Source organism: Adiantum capillus-veneris, chromosome 12 (genome assembly GCF_014529385.1).
Source record: "Adiantum capillus-veneris isolate H3 chromosome 12, ASM1452938v2, whole genome shotgun sequence".
Taxonomy (NCBI): domain Eukaryota; kingdom Viridiplantae; phylum Streptophyta; class Polypodiopsida; order Polypodiales; family Pteridaceae; genus Adiantum; species Adiantum capillus-veneris.
In genome coordinates this window covers 47,004,126-47,022,840 of record NC_140942.1, presented here as the reverse complement: position 1 = coordinate 47,022,840, position 18,715 = coordinate 47,004,126, and the positions used below count along the sequence as shown (strand labels likewise).

The 18,715-nt window shown below is 46.5% G+C and overlaps 1 protein-coding gene across 5 annotated transcripts in view; it reads right to left on the bottom strand.

Annotated features, from left to right (window-relative positions):
* Positions 1–18,715, bottom strand: part of SS2 (starch synthase 2) — a 101,232-nt gene that overhangs the window by 13,239 nt on the left and 69,278 nt on the right. For 4 of the 5 annotated variants that reach the window (XM_086525140.1, XM_086525138.1, XM_086525137.1 and 1 more), the window contains one exon: positions 13,351–13,507. The exons of the other annotated variant lie outside the window; for it this stretch is intronic. The gene's annotated coding sequence lies outside the window, so the exon portion shown is untranslated. The remainder of the gene's footprint in view (positions 1–13,350; positions 13,508–18,715) is intronic. 5 annotated transcript variants of the gene reach the window in all.

The window sequence follows — 18,715 nt, the reverse complement described above, 5'->3', positions numbered from 1 at the left end:
TCCTCTGCAGAACTGTCCAAAACTGGGCGAGATTTAGACTTCTTTGTCTTTTTCTTGCCCTTTCCGAAACGTTGCTGTTTGCTTCGCTTTTTCCCTTTCTTGTCTTCTTCGCTCGAGTATGAAGAGCTAGAAGAACTGTCAAAAGAAGAAAAAGAAGAAGAAGAAGAATTGGATACTCCTTCACATCGACATGCTTCTTCTGCTTTCTTGTCGATGCAAAAGTAGATTGATGACCCAAATAACCCGGGAAGTCAATTTCTTTCCTTCGATTTTTGTCGTGCTTTTTGGCTTTGTTTTGCACGTCAAAAAGCTGGCTAATCCGTGTATCAACCACCTCTTCCAATTCTTACTCTGTAAACATCCTCGGAGTAGGAGGTTGTTTGAGCGCCGGTTTGAGGGGTGGCTTCGTGGTTTGCCGTCACTGTGAGTGCACCTCATCGAAGGAGGTCTGGGTCAAAAATTTCGCAAGTTTCCGGTCCTTCGCAAAATTTATCATCAACTTTGTCGCATTATCGACCAATTTTCGATGTTCCATCTCTTCAAGCTCCGCCTAAGTAGGCCGAGGCGGGCCATACTCCTCGCGAGAATCTTCTTGGTGTCTTCTCGCATCTCTGGATGCCGAGGAAGACGATGTCCTTTGCTTGAATCCATTAGTGCCACGTAAAAAGGATCGGATTTTGCGGTAGAAGAGAAATCGGTCGCGCTCTGATACCACTGTAACAGACTTGGACACTCCAAGTCAAGAATCTACCGCAACATGACAGGGATTCACTTCAGAACAGTCCACAATTAGACTCGACACCGGCCCGGCGAAGTTCCGTGCCAAGAGATATTGGCCCCAAAGACTGGTGCCCCTTTCGATATTTCTTTTTGTATTAAATCTGTGCTCAAAGTACAAGGGAGTGGGAGGGTCTCACTCTCAGACTCTGCGTCCAAATGCTCTGAAGAGTGGGAGCCCTGCCCACGCTTATAAAGGTTTACAAGGGATGCTAAAAGCAAAGCCCCAAGAGCTACCATCTTTTTAAAAATAAAGCAAAGCTTCCAAAAGATTCTAAACAAAATGAAGCTTCTTCTTCTAAGCCTTGCTCAGTAAATAAAGCATTCTTGACTTGGAGTGTCCAAGTCTGTTACAGTGGTATCAAAGTGAGACCGATTTCTCTTCTACCGTGACACGACAAGAATTCACTTCAAAACAGTCCACAATTAGACTCGACACCGGCCCGGCAGAGTTCCGTGCCAAGAGATATTGGCCCCAGAGACTAGTGCCCCTTTCGGTATTTCTTTTTGTATTAAATTTGTGCTCAAAGTACAAGGGAGTGGAGGGTCTCACTCTTAGACTCTGCGTCCAAATGCTCTAAAGAGTGGGAGTCCTGCCCACGCTTCTAAAGGTTTACAAGAGATGCTAAAAGGAGAGCCCCAAAAGCTACCATCCTTTTAAATATAAAGCAAAGCTTCCAAAAGCTTCTAAAAAAAATGAAGCTTCTATTTCCAAGCCTTCCTTAGTAAATAAAGCAACTCCAAAAGCTCTCTCTCTCTCATGCTTTGCTTAGAGCTTGCATAGCCAAAATGCTGCTAGTCCGTGTTTTCCGCCGGATTCTGCGCTGCAAATTGCGGGGGTCCGTACGGCAATGCCACGTCATGTGTTGCTGCATTTTTACGGGTTTGCCAGGGTGTGTATGTGTGTGTGTACTGCTTGCTGCCACGTCACTGGTTTGTGACATTACCGTGTTAGCCGAGCCCAGAATGAAGAGATTATGAACCAAGTGAAAGACCTTTTGGGAAAGGGTCTTATCTAGCCGAGTACTTCACCCTACTGCTCTCCGGCGTTGTTGGTTTTAAAGAAAGATGGATTTTGGAGAATGTGCATTGATTACATAGCTCTCAATAAAATCGCCATCAAGAATAGATTTCCGATTCCAAGGATCGATGATATTCTTGACCGACTACAACGATCCTCTTGTTTCAACAGGATTGATTTGAAAAGCGGATATCATTAGATCCGAATCGCGCCGAGAGATGTCTACAAGACAGCCTTTCGGACGAGCTTTTGTATGAATTTTTGGTGATGCCTTTTGGCCTTACGAATGCTCGAGTGACTTTCAACCGAATGATGGATAGGACTTAGTATAGATCATTTGTCGGAACTTTCTTTGATGACATTATAGTTTTCTCCAAGGATGAAGCAGAAAATAGACACCATCTCCTACAGGTCTTTCAGGCATTGCAAGATCACAAGTTAGTTATCAATGCCAAAAAGAGTGAATTTTTCTTGCCAGAGATACACTTTTTGGGATACATTGTCTCAGCAGCAGGAGTACAAATGGACCCGGCCAAGATCGAGACTATACGTAATTGGCCCGATTTGAAGAATGTTCATGAAGTTAGAAGCTTCTTGGCTTGTGTTCTTACTATCGGCGATTCATCCGAAAGTTTCCAAAGGTAGCTTCCCCTTTGCACATTCTGACACAGAAAGGAGTCCCTTTCTCATGGGGACCACCGAAGGTGACTGCCTTTCAGACACTGAAAGATAAATTGACTATTGGACCAGTATTGACTTTGCCGGACTTGCAAAAGTCATTTGAAGTATATTGTGATGCTTGTGGTCGTAGTCTAGGAGCAGTCTTAGTGCAAGAAGGCCATGTGATTGCCTATGAAAGCCGATTGTTTTCAAGGCCATAATTGACAACACAGATCTATGAGAAAGAGCTTTTGGCAGTGATCCATGCTCTTACTCAGTGGCGACATTACTTACTCGGAGCCGATTTTACGGTCTTCACTGATCATCAGAGCTGACGCTACTTCTTGTCACAGAAGCAGCTTTCGGAAAAGCAAATGCGGTGGGCTAACATCTTGTCACAACACTTCCAGATTGTCCATGTTGAGGGACAGAAGAACTTAGTGGCAGATGCTTCGTCTCGAAAACCGCTAGTCTTGGCTATTTCCGCGATTCATCATACAAGCTTCGAACGCATGGTTGATCAATACGCCACAAATCCGGATTTTTCGAATGTATTCACCCGAATATAGAATGGGGAGGTAATAGCACGATATTCCATACGGGATGGCTACTTGATAAAGAAAACGATGTTGTGCGTTACATAGCCGTTGATGGAAAAGGTTTTGACTGAGTGTCATTGTCCACCTTTTACGGGTCACCGCGGCATCGACACCACCTTGAAAGGTGTGGAGCGTTACTTCTTTTGGCCGAGACTCAAGAAGGATGTAGACGACTTTGTACGCAGATGCTTGGTATGCCAAAAGGTCATGTTTGACATGCATAAAGCACAGGGATTGTTACAGCCTTTACCCATTCCCACCCGCCCCTGGGAAAGTATTGCTATGGATTTCATTTTTGATCTCTCGAAGACACAGAGTGGGCATGATGGCGTTTGGACTGTCATTGATAGATTTAGCAAGCAAGCTCACTTCATTCCAGTGAAGAAAATAGTCAAGCCAGATCATTTAGCAAGACTGTTCATTGCACTGATTTACAGACTACATGGCATGCCTAAGACAATAGTATCCCCGATTCACGAGTTTGTTTTGGAAGGCTATTTGGGAGAACATTGCACACGGTTGCAGTTCTCGCCATCATTCCACCTGTAGACAGATGAGCAATTTGAGATTGCAAATTTAGTCGTACTGGATTTATTGAAGTTTTACAAGAAAACTCAATGGGAAAGTTTTTTGCCCTTGGTGGAATTTACATACAATAACACGATCCACTCTTCGACGGGGAAGGTGCCATTGAGATCATTGAAGGTGCCCTGAAGGTTCCACCCAGGAACTTGGACATAGCTTTTGCCAAGGTCTAGGAGGCTTTAGCGAAATCTCAGGAACGACACAAGAAGGTAGCAAATCGACACCGTCGCAATTTGAAATTAAAGGAAGATGATTGGGTGCTCTTACGTCTTGAGAAGGCACGCCTAAGAAAGAAAAGGGAAAGGAGCGGCTTTTTCCAAAGCTTAGCATGAGATACTATGGCCCTTTCCAGATAAAAGAAAAGATAAATGATGTCTCCTTTAGAGTGAAGCTGCCCGATACTTAGAAGATTCACAATGCATTTCATGTGAGTCTATTGAAGCCTTTTAAAGGCGATGTGCCTGAAGATGAGGAGCTAGTTGAGCAACCCGAAGTGGAGGAAAGCGAGTAGATACTCGTTCCAGAACAGATATTGGCACACAAGGGCAAAAAGATAAAAGGTAAAGTGATTAGGGGGTTCTTGGTTAAGTTCAAGAACTATCCTGCATTGGATGCGAAGTGGATGGAGAAGGAGGACCTACTAGCAGATACTCCTCAGATTTTGGAACTTTACCTTGAAGCATTCGGTTTAGCATAGTCTACTCCAATAGAACCCTGATTTCAGCATGGGTGAATCTAGTGCAGCGGGTTTGCACAAGAGAGGAGTCACTCCGCTCCTTTGTCAACGGATTACCCTGATTTTGAATAGAGTCACTGATGTCCCTTTTGGGTTTCAGGGATACTAATGGGCTGAATAGTATTCTGCTGTATGACTTTATGACAGGGATTCTCGAAAATGAAAATGATTGATTTGTACTTGACTTGTTTGAGTGCAGGAACTGAAAGACGAAATGACTGCAGCATTTCAGTCTCATAAATCTCTATAGACATGATTGCAATAAGGAGTAGTTAATCGGACATCCATGAGGTCCGGAATAGATCTAGATGCGATTGCTAAATATGTTACCGATTAATCATGGTCTGATATTTGTAATGAATTTATATGTGATTTGTCATGTGATGTCCCGTGATGTCAAGTGATGTCCTATGATATCCGGTGATGTGACTGTCGTTTTGTACAAGTGCTAGATGTGTTGTGTCTCTTGCGTTGGTACTAACAATCAGTGTCTAGTAAGATAGTTTATGGCCTCTGTCTGTTTGCAGGCATAATCGAGGGCGATTACAATTCTTTCAACAGGGGGGAATGTCACACGCTGATAACGTGGTTGGCATCTGGACACACACCCTGTTGGCTCAATCCCGGAAAACACACCGGAAATCGCATTGATAGGCTGACACGTGGCAAACTGTACGGACGCCGCAATTTCCACTGACTGTTGACCTGGCAGGTTCTCCGCAAAACGGACTGGGCTGTTGATGTGGCAATATGTACGGACTTCTGTAATTTGGACTTAGCTGCTTTTGGCTGGCAGTTTTTAAGAGAAAGCTTTTGGGACTGAAACTGGCCCGTAGGGTGGTAGGCTTTGGCTTTCACCCGAAATTCTTCACTTTAGACACACACAGAGAGAAAGTGCAAAGGAAACCTGTGACGGGAATTAACACTTAAAGTACACACACGGCTCGGAAGCTAAAATGCTCCAAGCAGACACCGACAACCTGTAGGCCCCAAATTTGGCGCCCCTTTCCGTATTTCTTTATTCTTTAACACGGGGAATAAAACTTGTGATTTCCTACGAGCTGTCCTGCATAATCCGGGCTGAAATCCACATGTTCTGGCCCGATTTTGGTAGCATGACTGTACTAGGACGCTTCACAGTCAGTATCCCCACGCAATTGATGACTTTCTCCACGCATACGGAAACCTTGCAAAACCTGGCAAGAATCTGCAGCACGCTGAATTCTCTGTTTTCTGCCCCGAAAATGTGCTAGATCACCTCTACAGTGGTCCCCTCGCGTCCCCGAACCTCCTGGGGGTATTAGGGACCGTTTAGGGCCGAAACCCTAAACCTCCAAAAATACACAGCAGGCTGTAATTCCCTGTTTTGGGCTCCGTTTCGCGAGCCAGTCACATCTGTAGCAAGTCCTCGAGCTCCCGGACCTGTAGGGCTACTTGCCCTTTGAATCGGACGAGATTTCTCACGTGAAACCTCTCCGAATTCACCTGTACCTGCGAGAGGATTAGCCACTAGCTAATCCAGTACCTATGCAAGAGGCTCTTGCCTTGGCAATCATGCATGAACCCACACAACTGTACATCAGTCAAATGGAAAGCCCTCTTGTGGGGCATCACATAACTGCACATAAGGGAGAGAGAGGGCAGTGTGTAGCGTGCAGGGCATCACTCCTGGCACCACACTGTACATAGAAGGAAAGGAAGCACTCCATAGCTCTTAACCTATGACAGGAAACTAAAAAATGAGCCTCTCAGCTATAAATTCAGCGCTACCTCTTCTTTGCATTGGGAAAGTTCACTAAAATGCGCCACTTGGCACGATTACATGCATTTTCCCGTTTCGGGGTTGCGGCCTAAAAATCTCCCGACTGGTTGCTCAGTTGATTTCGCGGCAGAGTTGTAAAATGTTCCCCTAGTCATACCGGAGGTAATGGCCCAACTGTCGGATACTTTCTGTTGGTAGTCCCACCTCGACTTTGTGCGTTTATTGAGTTCACTTCCTAGTATTCACCAACTTGCTAAGTGCGACGGGGGGACCTACATGATCTTGCTCTAAGCCTAGACATCCTCTTACTATACGAATTCCAATGCCGACCACTTCCCGTCTACGGATGAAACTACCGTTCACATTGGCCATACGATGTCCGACCGTTTGCTACTTCAAAAAAAGGGTCTCAAAAAGAAAACAAAAATCATTGGAAAGAAACCAACAACTAAGGTTAGCAGTTGCCACGTCCTCGTGACGTAGTTAATAGTTGCTACGTCCTCGTGACAGGGACAGTTACCTTTTGAGTTTGAGATTTTGAGGCTATGCTCTTGGGCATCCCTTGTAACAATAAAAAGGTCCACGGGCCCTCATTACTCAGAGTATCTGGACGCAGAGTCTGGTGTGAGTTCCCGCAGACTCCCTTGTACTTTGCACAGATAAATATAAAAAGAAATACCGAAAGGGGCACTACTCTTTGGGGCTAGCACCTCTTGGCACGGAACTACGCCGGGCCGTGTCGTCTTTTGTGAACTCTTTTAAAGTGAATCTCTACTGTGTCACAGTAGAGTATAGACTTGGGGTGTCCAAGTATGTTACAGATAGGCTCAGAGATTGGGACAGTCTTGAAGACACCTCTCACGGCAGCCTCCGTAGTTGCCAAGGCAGCTAGCATTCCCACAGTACGTGTTCTGGTTCGAGACACCCATACCCTCCCGAAGGTCATTCAACTACCTCGGGTGAGTGGTGGTTGGCTCTGCCAAAGCGTGGAGTATTTGGGCCTCCCGAATCAGTGTTTCATTTGTCGTCATATGGCCCTTGACCTTCACCTCAGGCTCAGCCCCAGCCTCTTAGGGCTGGCCATCAGCAACAGACAAAGTCACAAGGTACTTAGGCAGACTCACCCTCCGAGCCTGGAGTTTAGGCAGAAGAGAGCTAGCAGCAGGTCGTGGTCGACGTCAATAGGGGCCACCACGTCAACCTGGCCCTCCGGGTGGTCGCCACGCTCTTGGCCAACAACAGTGGGTTCCCACAGGGAACAATTTCGACCCTCTTCAACAGGACGAGGTCCCAATTCCACCCTCCACCTCAGCCTCACCTTTGACAGTCCCTCCTCCCCCCGAGTTTTTCTCCGCCCCTCCCTCCCTCTCCCCACCTCGCCCCTCTCCTTTTGCCTCTCCCCGCCCCCCGACTCCTCCATCTCCCACTAGTCCCCTTGCTTCCACATCTCCCCCGGTTTCTACCCCGCAGCCGACCCATGGGACAGGACCTTCCTCGACTGCTAGGAGATCTCTTGACAACGCTTTTGCTGCGAGTCGCTTGATGAGAGAGGGACGACCCTTCTTGAGTACCCCTCTTTTGGTGTAGACATCTCCCTTTGCAGTAGTTCTTCGTGGAATGACGAGTTTCAACATTCGTTGCACGTGGAATTTCTTTGCCTAGGGCTTCACGTGATTTCTCGACGACCCTTCACCAGACTTAGAGGCAGCTTGTTTCAGAGTTCATATAGTGTTCCTTGCAGCTAGAGGGATAGAGGCCCTGGACTCAACGGCGGTTGGCTTCTCTTTTCCCTTATGTGGCAAGGATCGGTCTGAGTGGACTCTGGACTCAGTAATAGAGTAACTGCAAGCACAGGCCCTCGAGTTCTCTCACCACATGGGAGACCTAGCGGTTATAGACCTGATACAGACTTTGTGGCTGTTGGCCAAGTTCTTAGTGACACCTCCAGATTCGGTAGGATGTAGACACATTGTGGTACACTTCTTTGCTGACACGCAGAGCCCACCATGCTATGTATGCATACATGAGGACTCTTGGACAGAGGAGGTTGCACTGCGCACGGCACTCTCTTCTTGGGCCTAAGCTAAATAGTCTTTGCAGTCACGCCTATCTCGGGGACGCTCGGATGCGGATTACTTTCCATCCAAGCCAACCTCGAAGATAGCGCGGTTAGCTGTTGCTGCAGCATTAGTTCTCTCTCATTCCCCATGAGGATTGTCTCATGGAATGTGCAAGGATTAGGTGGCCCCCAGTTTCAACGCTAGAGGGGTCGATTGCGTCAGGAGCTTCGGCGATGCCTTGTGGGCAGAGAGATTGATATTCTTATGGTGCAGGAGCATCATCTTTATCAAAGCCGCATTAGACAATGTGGTCAGCTTTTGCGTGGGCAATTTGAGACATTTTGGTCAGTTGCATTTGGACCTAGTGTTATCTGGGGAGGGGTATGTATGACTATTGCGGACTCTTAGCAGCACGTCAGTGTGGGTAGAGGTATTATTGTGGTTGGCAGGGCTCAGTGGATTACTATGCAGGTTCAGGGCTGCCTCTTAGGCTTCCTGAACATCTATGCGCTCAATGTGGCAAATGCACGTGCAGAGTTTTGGTCTCACATTGTAGAGTCTTTGCCACATGTAGAGCAATGGTGCATTGGGGGTGACTTCAACCTGTTGGAGGACCCCTCTGACAGGATTGGAGGTAGCCATGCTACTCTGCACGGCACTAAGTTGGCAGCCTGGGAGAGGCTATGAACGACTTTAAGGGTTTCAGATGTTGGGCAGCACTCTGGCTTTGTGAGGCCCCTAGACAGCTTGGCCTTCTCTCGCTCGGACCGCAGAGTGTGAGGAGTGAATCTATCTCGGATAGATCGCTTCTATGCTAGTGACCACATCTGTGACTTGGGTGGGTCAATTTGTATCTTGGCTGGGACATCCTTTTCGGACCATGCACTAGTGATCCTCACAGTGACAGATAGATAGAGGAGAGGGAGCACAATGCTATGCATCCCTGAGAGGATCTTGTTGGACTCACAGCTCAGACAGCGAGTGGTGGCTCTTTGGAGAAGGGCTTGGACACACAGGACTCTCCTGTTGACAGAGTGGCCTCTGGACTTGCTCACCTTAGTCATTTCTTTCTCCAGGAGTCTATGGCCTACCTGGCTGCAACGAGGGAGAAGGAGCAGAGTCTCCATCCGAGCGTTGCTTCCTTGCAGAGTATGCAGAAGCAGCACCCAGACAGTCCTTGGTTGGAAGAGCAGTTGCAGCAGGCTTGCCAGCATAGAGGAGAGGCCTCATGAGTTTGTTGTCCATCGATCGGCATCTCAGTGCACCCACGTGGGTGACAGAGTGACTGGGTCGTTCTTTGAGATAATCGGACCCCATCATGCGCACACTAGTGTCAGCCAGTTGAGGAGACCTGACGGTCAGTTGTTTCAGAGCCAGAGGATATGCGTGCAGTTGCTACTGACTTCTATCGTGACCTGCTATCAACAGAGCCTCACTCAAAGTGTGAGGATGCATGCAGAGAGCAGGTTTCGGCACAAATGCCTTGTCTTGTGACTGAGGAGATGCGTCAGAGGCTTGAGCTGCCTCTCCAGCTAGAGGAGCTCCATGCGGCCCTCAGAGCACTTCTCCGAGGTAGTTGTCCCAGTGAGGATAATTTGACTCCCAGTTTTTTCTTGGAGTACTGAGACTTGCTGGGTACAGACCTTTGTAGCGCTTTTCGGTACATCTTGCACACGGGAGAGATGCTTGACAACATGAGTGAGGGCTTGATCTACCTCATTCCCAAGGAGGGAGTCTCCTTGGATGAGATTCGACAGTGGCGGTCCATCATCATCCTCAACTTAGCCTACAAATCCTAGCCAAGGCTCTAAGTTTGAAGAGTCAGCCACTTCTAGAGAGCATTATACATGGGACCCATACATGTTTTGTCAAGGAGTGCTGTATCCTTGACAATATCTTCACTGTTTGGGAGGCGTCTGCCCTAGCACGCCTCCTAGGTGAGGATCTGGTGATACTTCTTTTCGATTTTGAGAAGGCCTACGACAGAGTTGATTGGGAGTTCTTGGAGTGTACTCTACGTAGGATAAGCTTCTCAAATGCTTGGATCAGAGGTGTGTCACCTCTCTACAGACGTGCACACAATCGGGTGCTTTTGGTAGGAGGTAGAGAAGATCGTTTCATACTCACATCCTCGGTCCTCTAGCCCCCTTCCTCTTTTTGTTCTATGCTGAGGCAATGAGCAGATTCTTGGTTTCACAGCGAGTTGGTTTACATGGCTTAGCGCTCCCTATTCAGGGCGATGAGTTATTGGATGTTGAGTTTGCAGATAATTAGCTTTGTACTTGGAGGGCTAGGAGGCCAACCTGCACAGGTGTGAGCAGGCTCTAGAGACGTTTTGTTGTGCATCAGGAGCACTGATCAACTGGAGGAAGACAGTGGCTTTGTGGGTTGGCGGTGCTCCTATGCCTGATTGGCTGCCAGGTGAGGGTTTTAGATCGATTCACCCAGGGACTGTAGTTCACTACTTGGACTGTCAGGTCGGCATGGGCTTGTCTCCTGAGCAACAGATTGCTCCCCTCCTCCTGTCCATTAGGAGGAAGTTGCTACATTGGAGTTCGACACGACTCTTTTTGGCAGATAGAGTTGTAGTGGCCAACCACATGTTGTTGGCTACTATGTGGTACATTACATCTTGTTAGACCTTTTCGAGCTCCTGCATAAGCCAAGTAGAAAGGCTGATCAGGAACTTTCTTTGGTCAGGGCACGACACTCAAATAGCCCGGGCCAAAGTAGCATGGTAGGTCATCACTCTACCTTGTTCTTCGAGGGGGTTGGGGATCATAGACCCAGCACAATAGAGTAGAGCCCTTCTTGGGAAGTTTGTTGTCAGAGGATTGCTTCCAGGGGAGGAGCCCTGGAAGGAGTTTTTGCTTCAGCGGCTTCGAGCTCGAGTGTCTTAGGCAGGAGACCCTTGGAGACCTTCCATCAGATGGATCTTTACAGAGATGCGTAAAGTTGGTCTGAGCAGGAGATTGGAGGATCGTTTTGCCGTGAGCCTGCTTCGCTCTTGGGAGCATTTGCAGAGAGGCTTGGAGCAGCACGAGTCCACCTGCACGGAGGAGCGCTTGAGACAACCCCTTGTTTGGAACCCCATGGTCAGCACTCAGAGAGGCCACTTGGTTGGTAGTAGGCCTCATGTTGCTTAGGGTCTCATGGCAGAGGGTCCATCATGCAAGCTAGGTGACTGGCTTCAGTTCTCACGTTTGCTAGAGGAGTTACAAAGCATCCAGCTGCGGGGCATAAGGGGGGTGCAGAGCATGTGTCAGGACATCACAGAGGTAGTACCTGCTGAGTGGCTCACACCTCTAGAGATAGTATCTCCCAGATGGATGGGGGCCTTCACGCGACTGGGCAGGTCCTCATCGTAGTTCGAGCTTGCTCAGAGACTGTACCCTCCATGTTCTTCGAGATATAGGGTGAGGGTCGACTACATAGAGTCTCAGTAGAGGCTCCACCCATTGCAGAGTGTTGTTTTCAGAGGATCCGAGTAGTGGGCATCTGCGGGAGGACTTGTGTCATCGATCCTGACCCAGCAGCTCTTGAGACAGGCCATTGGAGGCTTTGGGCTTGGGAGAGCTGTCCACTGGCACGAGTGCAGTGGGCTCGTGGAGAGTGGTTTTCGAGGGACCCCTTCTCCTCAACCGACCATCTAGGGGTCCCTTTCTTTCAGTACACTGTTCGACTAGGACGTCACATACTGGCAGCATGGAGAGAGGCTCGTCCTGCTGCAGCACCTCACAACTGAGTTCTTGTCAGCCTTTTGGGCGAGGTTGTGGGACGCCAGACACCCGTGGCGAGTCACTTTGTTCTAGTGGCTAGTTGGACATAGAGCTATAGCAGTGGGGAGTTGGCTAGTACATAGTAGCCTTTCGGCAACATGTGCAGATTGTGACCATCCTTTGGAGAGTTAGCGTCACTGTTTGTGGGACTGCCGTATGGCCCAACAGGTTTGGCTTTGGGTCCTTCGGCTGATGCCAACTCTCTCCACAGCACGACAATACACTTGGGGGACAGCCGCTTGGTCCACTCTCACGGGCCCTGCACTTCAGTTTGAGCTATCCTCCACAAGCAGGATGATAGTGATACAGGGCGGTCGACCTACACTCCAGTCTCCTTCAGAGCTTACCCTACAGGAGTGTGCAGTGAGAGAGAGAGGTGTTGGGAGCTCCTCTGTGGCCTGACACTCTGGTTCATTTGGTGGGCCCGCTGCTTCTACATCTTCGAGGCTCACCTTGTGCTACAGCGAAGACTGTTTGAGATTTTTTGCTGGAGTTGATTCACACTCTCAAGGGACAGTTCGAGAGACTTTAGGGCAGCTCCAATCACATGTGGGAGCGTAGAGAGGAGTTCCTTCGACTTTGGCGCCTTGCACCTTTCTTCACCATTAATAGCGGGGTGAGCTCAGATGGCACTACCATCCACCTGTGTGGCTTTTCCCCCCTCACATCTCTTGATTTAGCCCTCATTGTACATATGTTGTTTTCCATTGGGAGAGTCTCCCCTTATAATTGATGTAGCCCTCTCTAGTAGAGGCGGTTGTAGCCCTATGGGCAGTTTTATTAAGTAATAGAAGGATCTTTTTCTTGAAAAAAAAGAAGTTGCACCAATGCTCACCAAAAACATTTTACCAAACCAATGGAAAAAGGGGCTAGATTGGAATTTACCCAGTTCTTGATCAAATATTTAGGCTGATCACTTTTTACAATAATAATTGGGGTTTTTACACTAGGATCCCACAAACTTTGCCAGTTTTTTTTCAAGGTGGCCTTCTGAAACTTTGAATTTCAGCTCTTAAGGGGGGGAAAAAACCACTGGAGGCTGGTTTATGTGAGCATTGATTTGCACAGATCCTGAATGATAGAGCAGGCTAATTTCATTTCATATGAAGCAAAAGCCAACCAAAACCGTTTTTCAGCAGTTTTCTACTCCATCATGATATAAAAAAGAGACAAAAATACACAGACAAAATAAAGTGTTGATGCACAAATACAAAAAGTGTGCTACATCCAAACTGCAAAAACCAAAAACTGCTTTTTACGTTTCAGACCGCACAGTTTGGACCGTTCGAGTGCTACAAGAATAGTTGGTACCTACACAACCTAAATCACATTATTTACTGAACTAATCAAGCAGCCAATGTACAAGGGTACCTTGCTGCAGTCCCATTTGAGCCACAAGGTAGCGTTGTAGCGTTAAATACGTTATACAACCCTCTAGTGCACAAGAAGGGTTTCTGTACAGCTACTAGTGTGTTAGAGGCACCTGATTCCTCACACATCAAAAGCTTTGTATTGTAGCCCACTCTACCTGCAATAAATGCTTGAATAAGATCAACACCACATTACCACAATCAAAAGCTGAAAGCAGATTAGATCAGCTAGAATTATGAGCTTTAAAACATGCCTCTCTGTTTCACGGTGCACTTGGGGCACGTACCTTGCCGAGCCGCTGACCAGGGGCGGTCACTCATCAAAAGATCCCTATATCACGTGTGTTTAGGTGATTATTAATAATACCCCTATATATATGTTATATTTACACTGTGTGCCTATTTTAAAAAGTCCCACCCCCCTCTAATGTATACATAAAAGTATACATTTTGGAGTATTGATAATCCTCTTCGATTAACTCCTGTGACATGATACACATTTTGTATAGTGACCACTCCAAGGCTGCTGATGGCGTACAATAGAGGGTGGGAAATCTAAATTTGGCAATGTCCTCTTAATTAGGAAACACAGGTGTACTCCAGTACCTCAAAATGGAAACAAGAATTGGGTCTGAAGAAGTGTTTTTGATGTCTGTTAGTTGGGGGATACAGATTTCTCAATTTATCAATACCTGGCACTTCCCCTCACACACCCCACCTAGAGCTTTTGAGGCATCAGGCAGCTTGCTGAGACAGGAGACAGAGGATCATGGTGTGCCCTCGTGATACAGTGGTTTACACAGCAGGGGTTAGATATTGACAGTTTACAACCATTCCATATCACCTAGCAAAAGAAACATAGCACCGAAACAGGACTTCTCACAGCTCCACACACACGAGACGAGAATATCACCTAGGCAGGCCCTACCACTGGAGATGCCATATTATAGAGAGCACTTCATTAGTATGTCAGATGATGGATTCATACACAGACCTGCATACATGGAGGGCTTCTTATCACATGGTGCTAGAGTGGCGCGATTGGTCAGCTTAGAGTATCACCACAACATCTTGAGTTAGAGGTGGGCAGAGCAGCTCAAATCCTGAGAACATAGAGAATATGTAGACTATGCCGGGAGGAGGTAAGAAGTGAAGATCATTATGTGTACTCTTGCAGGGCATGTTCTACTATTAGGGAGAGATATACTACCCTATTTAGGGAGCCACACTGGGAGATCAACTCAAACTTGGGCGATACTACATATGCAGCGTCTTAGAGAGATCTCCCTACAAGCCCATGCCACAACAGGGGGAGGACAATAGTTACAGATTACAAACTTTTTCAGAGGCCCACTCCTACAGCACACATAGAGCAGGGGATCGCAATTCAGTGGGCCGAGAGCCTCTGAACTAGCTTTAGTCCCCTCTCTCTCTCTCTCTCTCTCTCTCTCTCTCTCTCTCTCTCTCCACACACACACACACACACACATTTTATTAGCTGTCTCACAAGTGAAAACAGAACAAAATCTAAAAGCCCAAAAACTTTTTTGGCCCTATAACTTCTGCAATATCAATTGATTTACTAATGGAAACCTCAAGGCGAGGAAAACCCATGGGAAACATTACATGCTGTAAATCAGAAGCAGTCATAGTAGACCTCATAGTGTAGAGGGAAGAGCTCATCCAAATCCCTAGCAAAAGTCAGAGACAAGCGAAGGGAAGTTTTGAAGAGGAAAATGGAATTCACCTGACCTGCTGGAGCATGAGAAAATTACGTGCTTTCCATACTGTTCAAAGCACCCAGAATCTGACCCAATAAAAAAATCATGTATACGACCAAAGGAGCGGCGGAAGCACTCCAAAAATTCAGAAGTATCGACCAAACTGTACCCCATTAAAACGATGCGAAGGCAAGCATAGATGCAATCCACAAATCGACGTGTGTGAGAACATAACCATAGCGTGTGGAATATTCTCATCACCGGCACCACAACGAACGCATCTCGAAGAGGCCACTCCTCTCGAGCGAAGAAATTTGCTAGAACCCCAATAACACATCTCCACAAGAACAATCGCTCTTTCAATGGAAGTTTAGCATGCCACACCTTCATAACTCTTTTGCGCCACCATGTAACACCTTTATCCATATGCCATACCTTATTATAGTGTTCCTCTAGCCAGAGAGATGACTGCAAATGACAATATACCTTTTCTTCAGTTAAAGAGAGGATCGAAGATCCTGCATAATGCCAACCGATCCTCCAAAACAAGCAACGGAATCGGAGATCTTCCTTGTGTTTCTGTAATGCATCCGAAGGCCAAAAGTAAAAGCTGCTTGTCGAAATGAGAGTACATGCCCATCAGCATCTACAACATCCGATACCGCATCAATACCTTTCTAGGAAAGAAAGTACGCCTGTCTTGGAGCCCGTTGAACAAAATTTTGATCAAAAAACAAACTCCAATTGAAACTCTCAAGTCTAAGCGAATTGCCACTCTCAGCATCCCTACCATGCCATGACAACCGCTTCGTGACTTGTTTCCAATCCGTTAGCAGACAGGAAGCAAGGGGGTAGCCTGGAATCGTAGCTTCAACTTTCCAAAAACAACATCCCAGTAAGAAGGCTGCCAACGGCCAAAGGCAAGTGTAGAAACCGCATGAAAGCACAAAAACGCAAACATCAACGTCCAAGGTTACTTTTGCTCCACCGGTACAAATAACATCGTAGCCTTCCTTGCAGTAACATGCGAACACAAGTGATATTCAGACCACCGCAGTTCTTTGGAGTACATAATTTATCCATAGCAAGCAATCGCAACCCCCTTTTATGAGAGAAAGTAGACCAGAAATGATCCAAGATTGAGACATCAAGTCCTGAAGTCGGCAAGTTGGCCAATGCAACAAAGGTAAGAAAAATTGCATATATGCTATCAAGATGGACTGCACTATTTTAAGGCGTACATGTAACGGTCAAGTGAACAATTTCCAATACTGTAAATTGGATCTAATCTTGTGCTCAACCCAATCCAAACATTTAGAATTGCTTACTGACCAAGCCAACGGGTATCCAAGGTGCCTCCCTATCTGATCAGGCTTTACTATTTCGCCTGGCCATAATATAGAGTGCCATTCCTTTTTGTGTAACGGCAAAAGCTTGAAAGTTGACATGAAGCCCAGCAGTCAACCCATAAATGTGCAAGGCATCCATGATACAATGAACATCATCTCTTGGCCAGAACATGGAATCACCCGCATACGCTTGCGCCGCAAAACGATCACGAGAAGGTAATTCCAATCCATACAAACAACCACGTGCCGTTAAGGAGTCCAAATAAAGCAGCAGAGGATAAGTGGCAATAGCATATAGCATAGCACTCAACGGACATCGTTACCTAACTGAACAACCAAGATTCCATGGCTCTGTAAGCTTACCATTGATTATTCCAGAAGATTGACTATGTTCGTAGAGAAAGTAAACCACACGACGCATTTTCAACCCAAAACCTAAGCCTGCCATGATCTGTGTAATAAATCTCACTGAATAGTATCAAATGCTTTTTCTATATCAACCTGCATAATGAGCACATCTTGGCCAATATACTTTGCATACTCAATGCCGATGAAAGCACGAGCAAGATTAGCCATAATTTGCATGCGAGGAATAAATCCATATTAAATAGCATGTATGCCAGAAAACAAGTGATCTTTACTCCGTGTGGCAATCATTTTCGACATCAATTTGTAAATAACAGGCATAAGGGTACTACACCGCCAATCAGAAAAGGATTCACAAAGCACCTGCTTAGGCAACAGTTTGACCAGACCTTCTTTCCATGATTGTGGTAAGGATTGCGTAGTCCATGTATGGTTCATCATAAAAAGTAGACGATGTTTCAGAGATTCCCAAAAGCGAAGGAAAAACTCAACCGTGAGACCATCCCACCCAGGGGATTTCCAACGACCAAGATAAGAGCAATTGTCTAGCATGCAAGACCTCTTGAGAAGGAGTTTCAGGAGCTGCAAACACTCACTGAAAAATGATCCACCATGCAATGGGCTAAGTATATTTTACTAGTAGTCCATTGTCCAACATTCTCCTTCACTCTTCTAATGGCCATAAATTGCCGCCAATGATGCAAATGCTTAAAATATTGTTCTGAGGAGCAACCTTTATCCATAAGAGCATATTGCCTTGATCTGACTTTCCATTTGTCCAGTTTTCACTTGTTATTATACATCAAAGAGACTTTAGCAGCACATAAGGTCTCTTTCTCAGAGTCACATAGCTCTCTAGAATTTGCAAGAGTTTCCAACTCTTGGCATATTGCCTTATCTGCTTCCACCTGTCACGAGGATGTGGCAACTACTAACCTTAGTTGTTGGTTTCTTTCCAATGATTTTTGTTTAATTTTTGAGATCCTCTTTTTGAAGTTGCAAATAGTTGGACATTGTATGGCCAATGTGAACGGTAGTTTCACCCGCAGACGGGAAGTTGGTCGGCACTGGAACTCGTAAAGTAAAAGAATGTCTAGGCTCAGTTCAAGATCATGTAGGTCCCCCCGTCGCACTTAGCAAGTTGGTGGATACTAGGAAGTGAACTCAATAAAGGCATAAAGTCAAGGTAGATCACCAACAGAAAGTATCCGACAGTTGGGCCACATTGCACTTTTGGATGCGGTCCCAATGAGGATAGACGGTCAGATGACCAGTGGGAGTCCAACGGAAGCATCTCCTAAAATTTAGGGAACTACTATTTTGGGCCGTGAAATGTGTTCGCATCATTACCTTCGGTATGACGAGGGGAACATTTTATTACTCTGTTGCAAATTCAATGGATGCACCACTTGAGAGATTTTTAAGCGAGAAGCCCAATGCGGGAAAATTGCATACATGAGTGCCAAGTGGCACTTTTTGGTCAATTTACCAAGTTTGGGAGAACAGGACTCGTAACTGACTTTTTGGAGCAGTTTTGGAGGCTGTTAACTGTGATTTTCAACCATTTCTCTGCATTTTTGAGCTTCCTATGGCTTTACCTAGGTCCATGGAGCTCATTTTCAGCATTGGCAGGCATCAGATACGTGTTTACAAGGCTGTTTTGCTGCGTTTTCAGCAATACGCAGATTTTAGCAGCCATGGAAATCTTCCCCTTTTTGCATCTTTTTGTTCACAGATGCATTACAGGTCAAGGCAGCAAAGGGGGCGCTCGATTTATACTAGGGGGAATGCTTCATTGAGAACCTGTCACAGGTTAAGAGCTATGGAGTGCTTTCTTTCCCTCCCATGTACAGTGTGGTGCTAGGAGTGATGCCCTGCACGCTACACACTGCTCTCTCTCTCTCCCCTACGTGCAGTTATGTGATGCCCC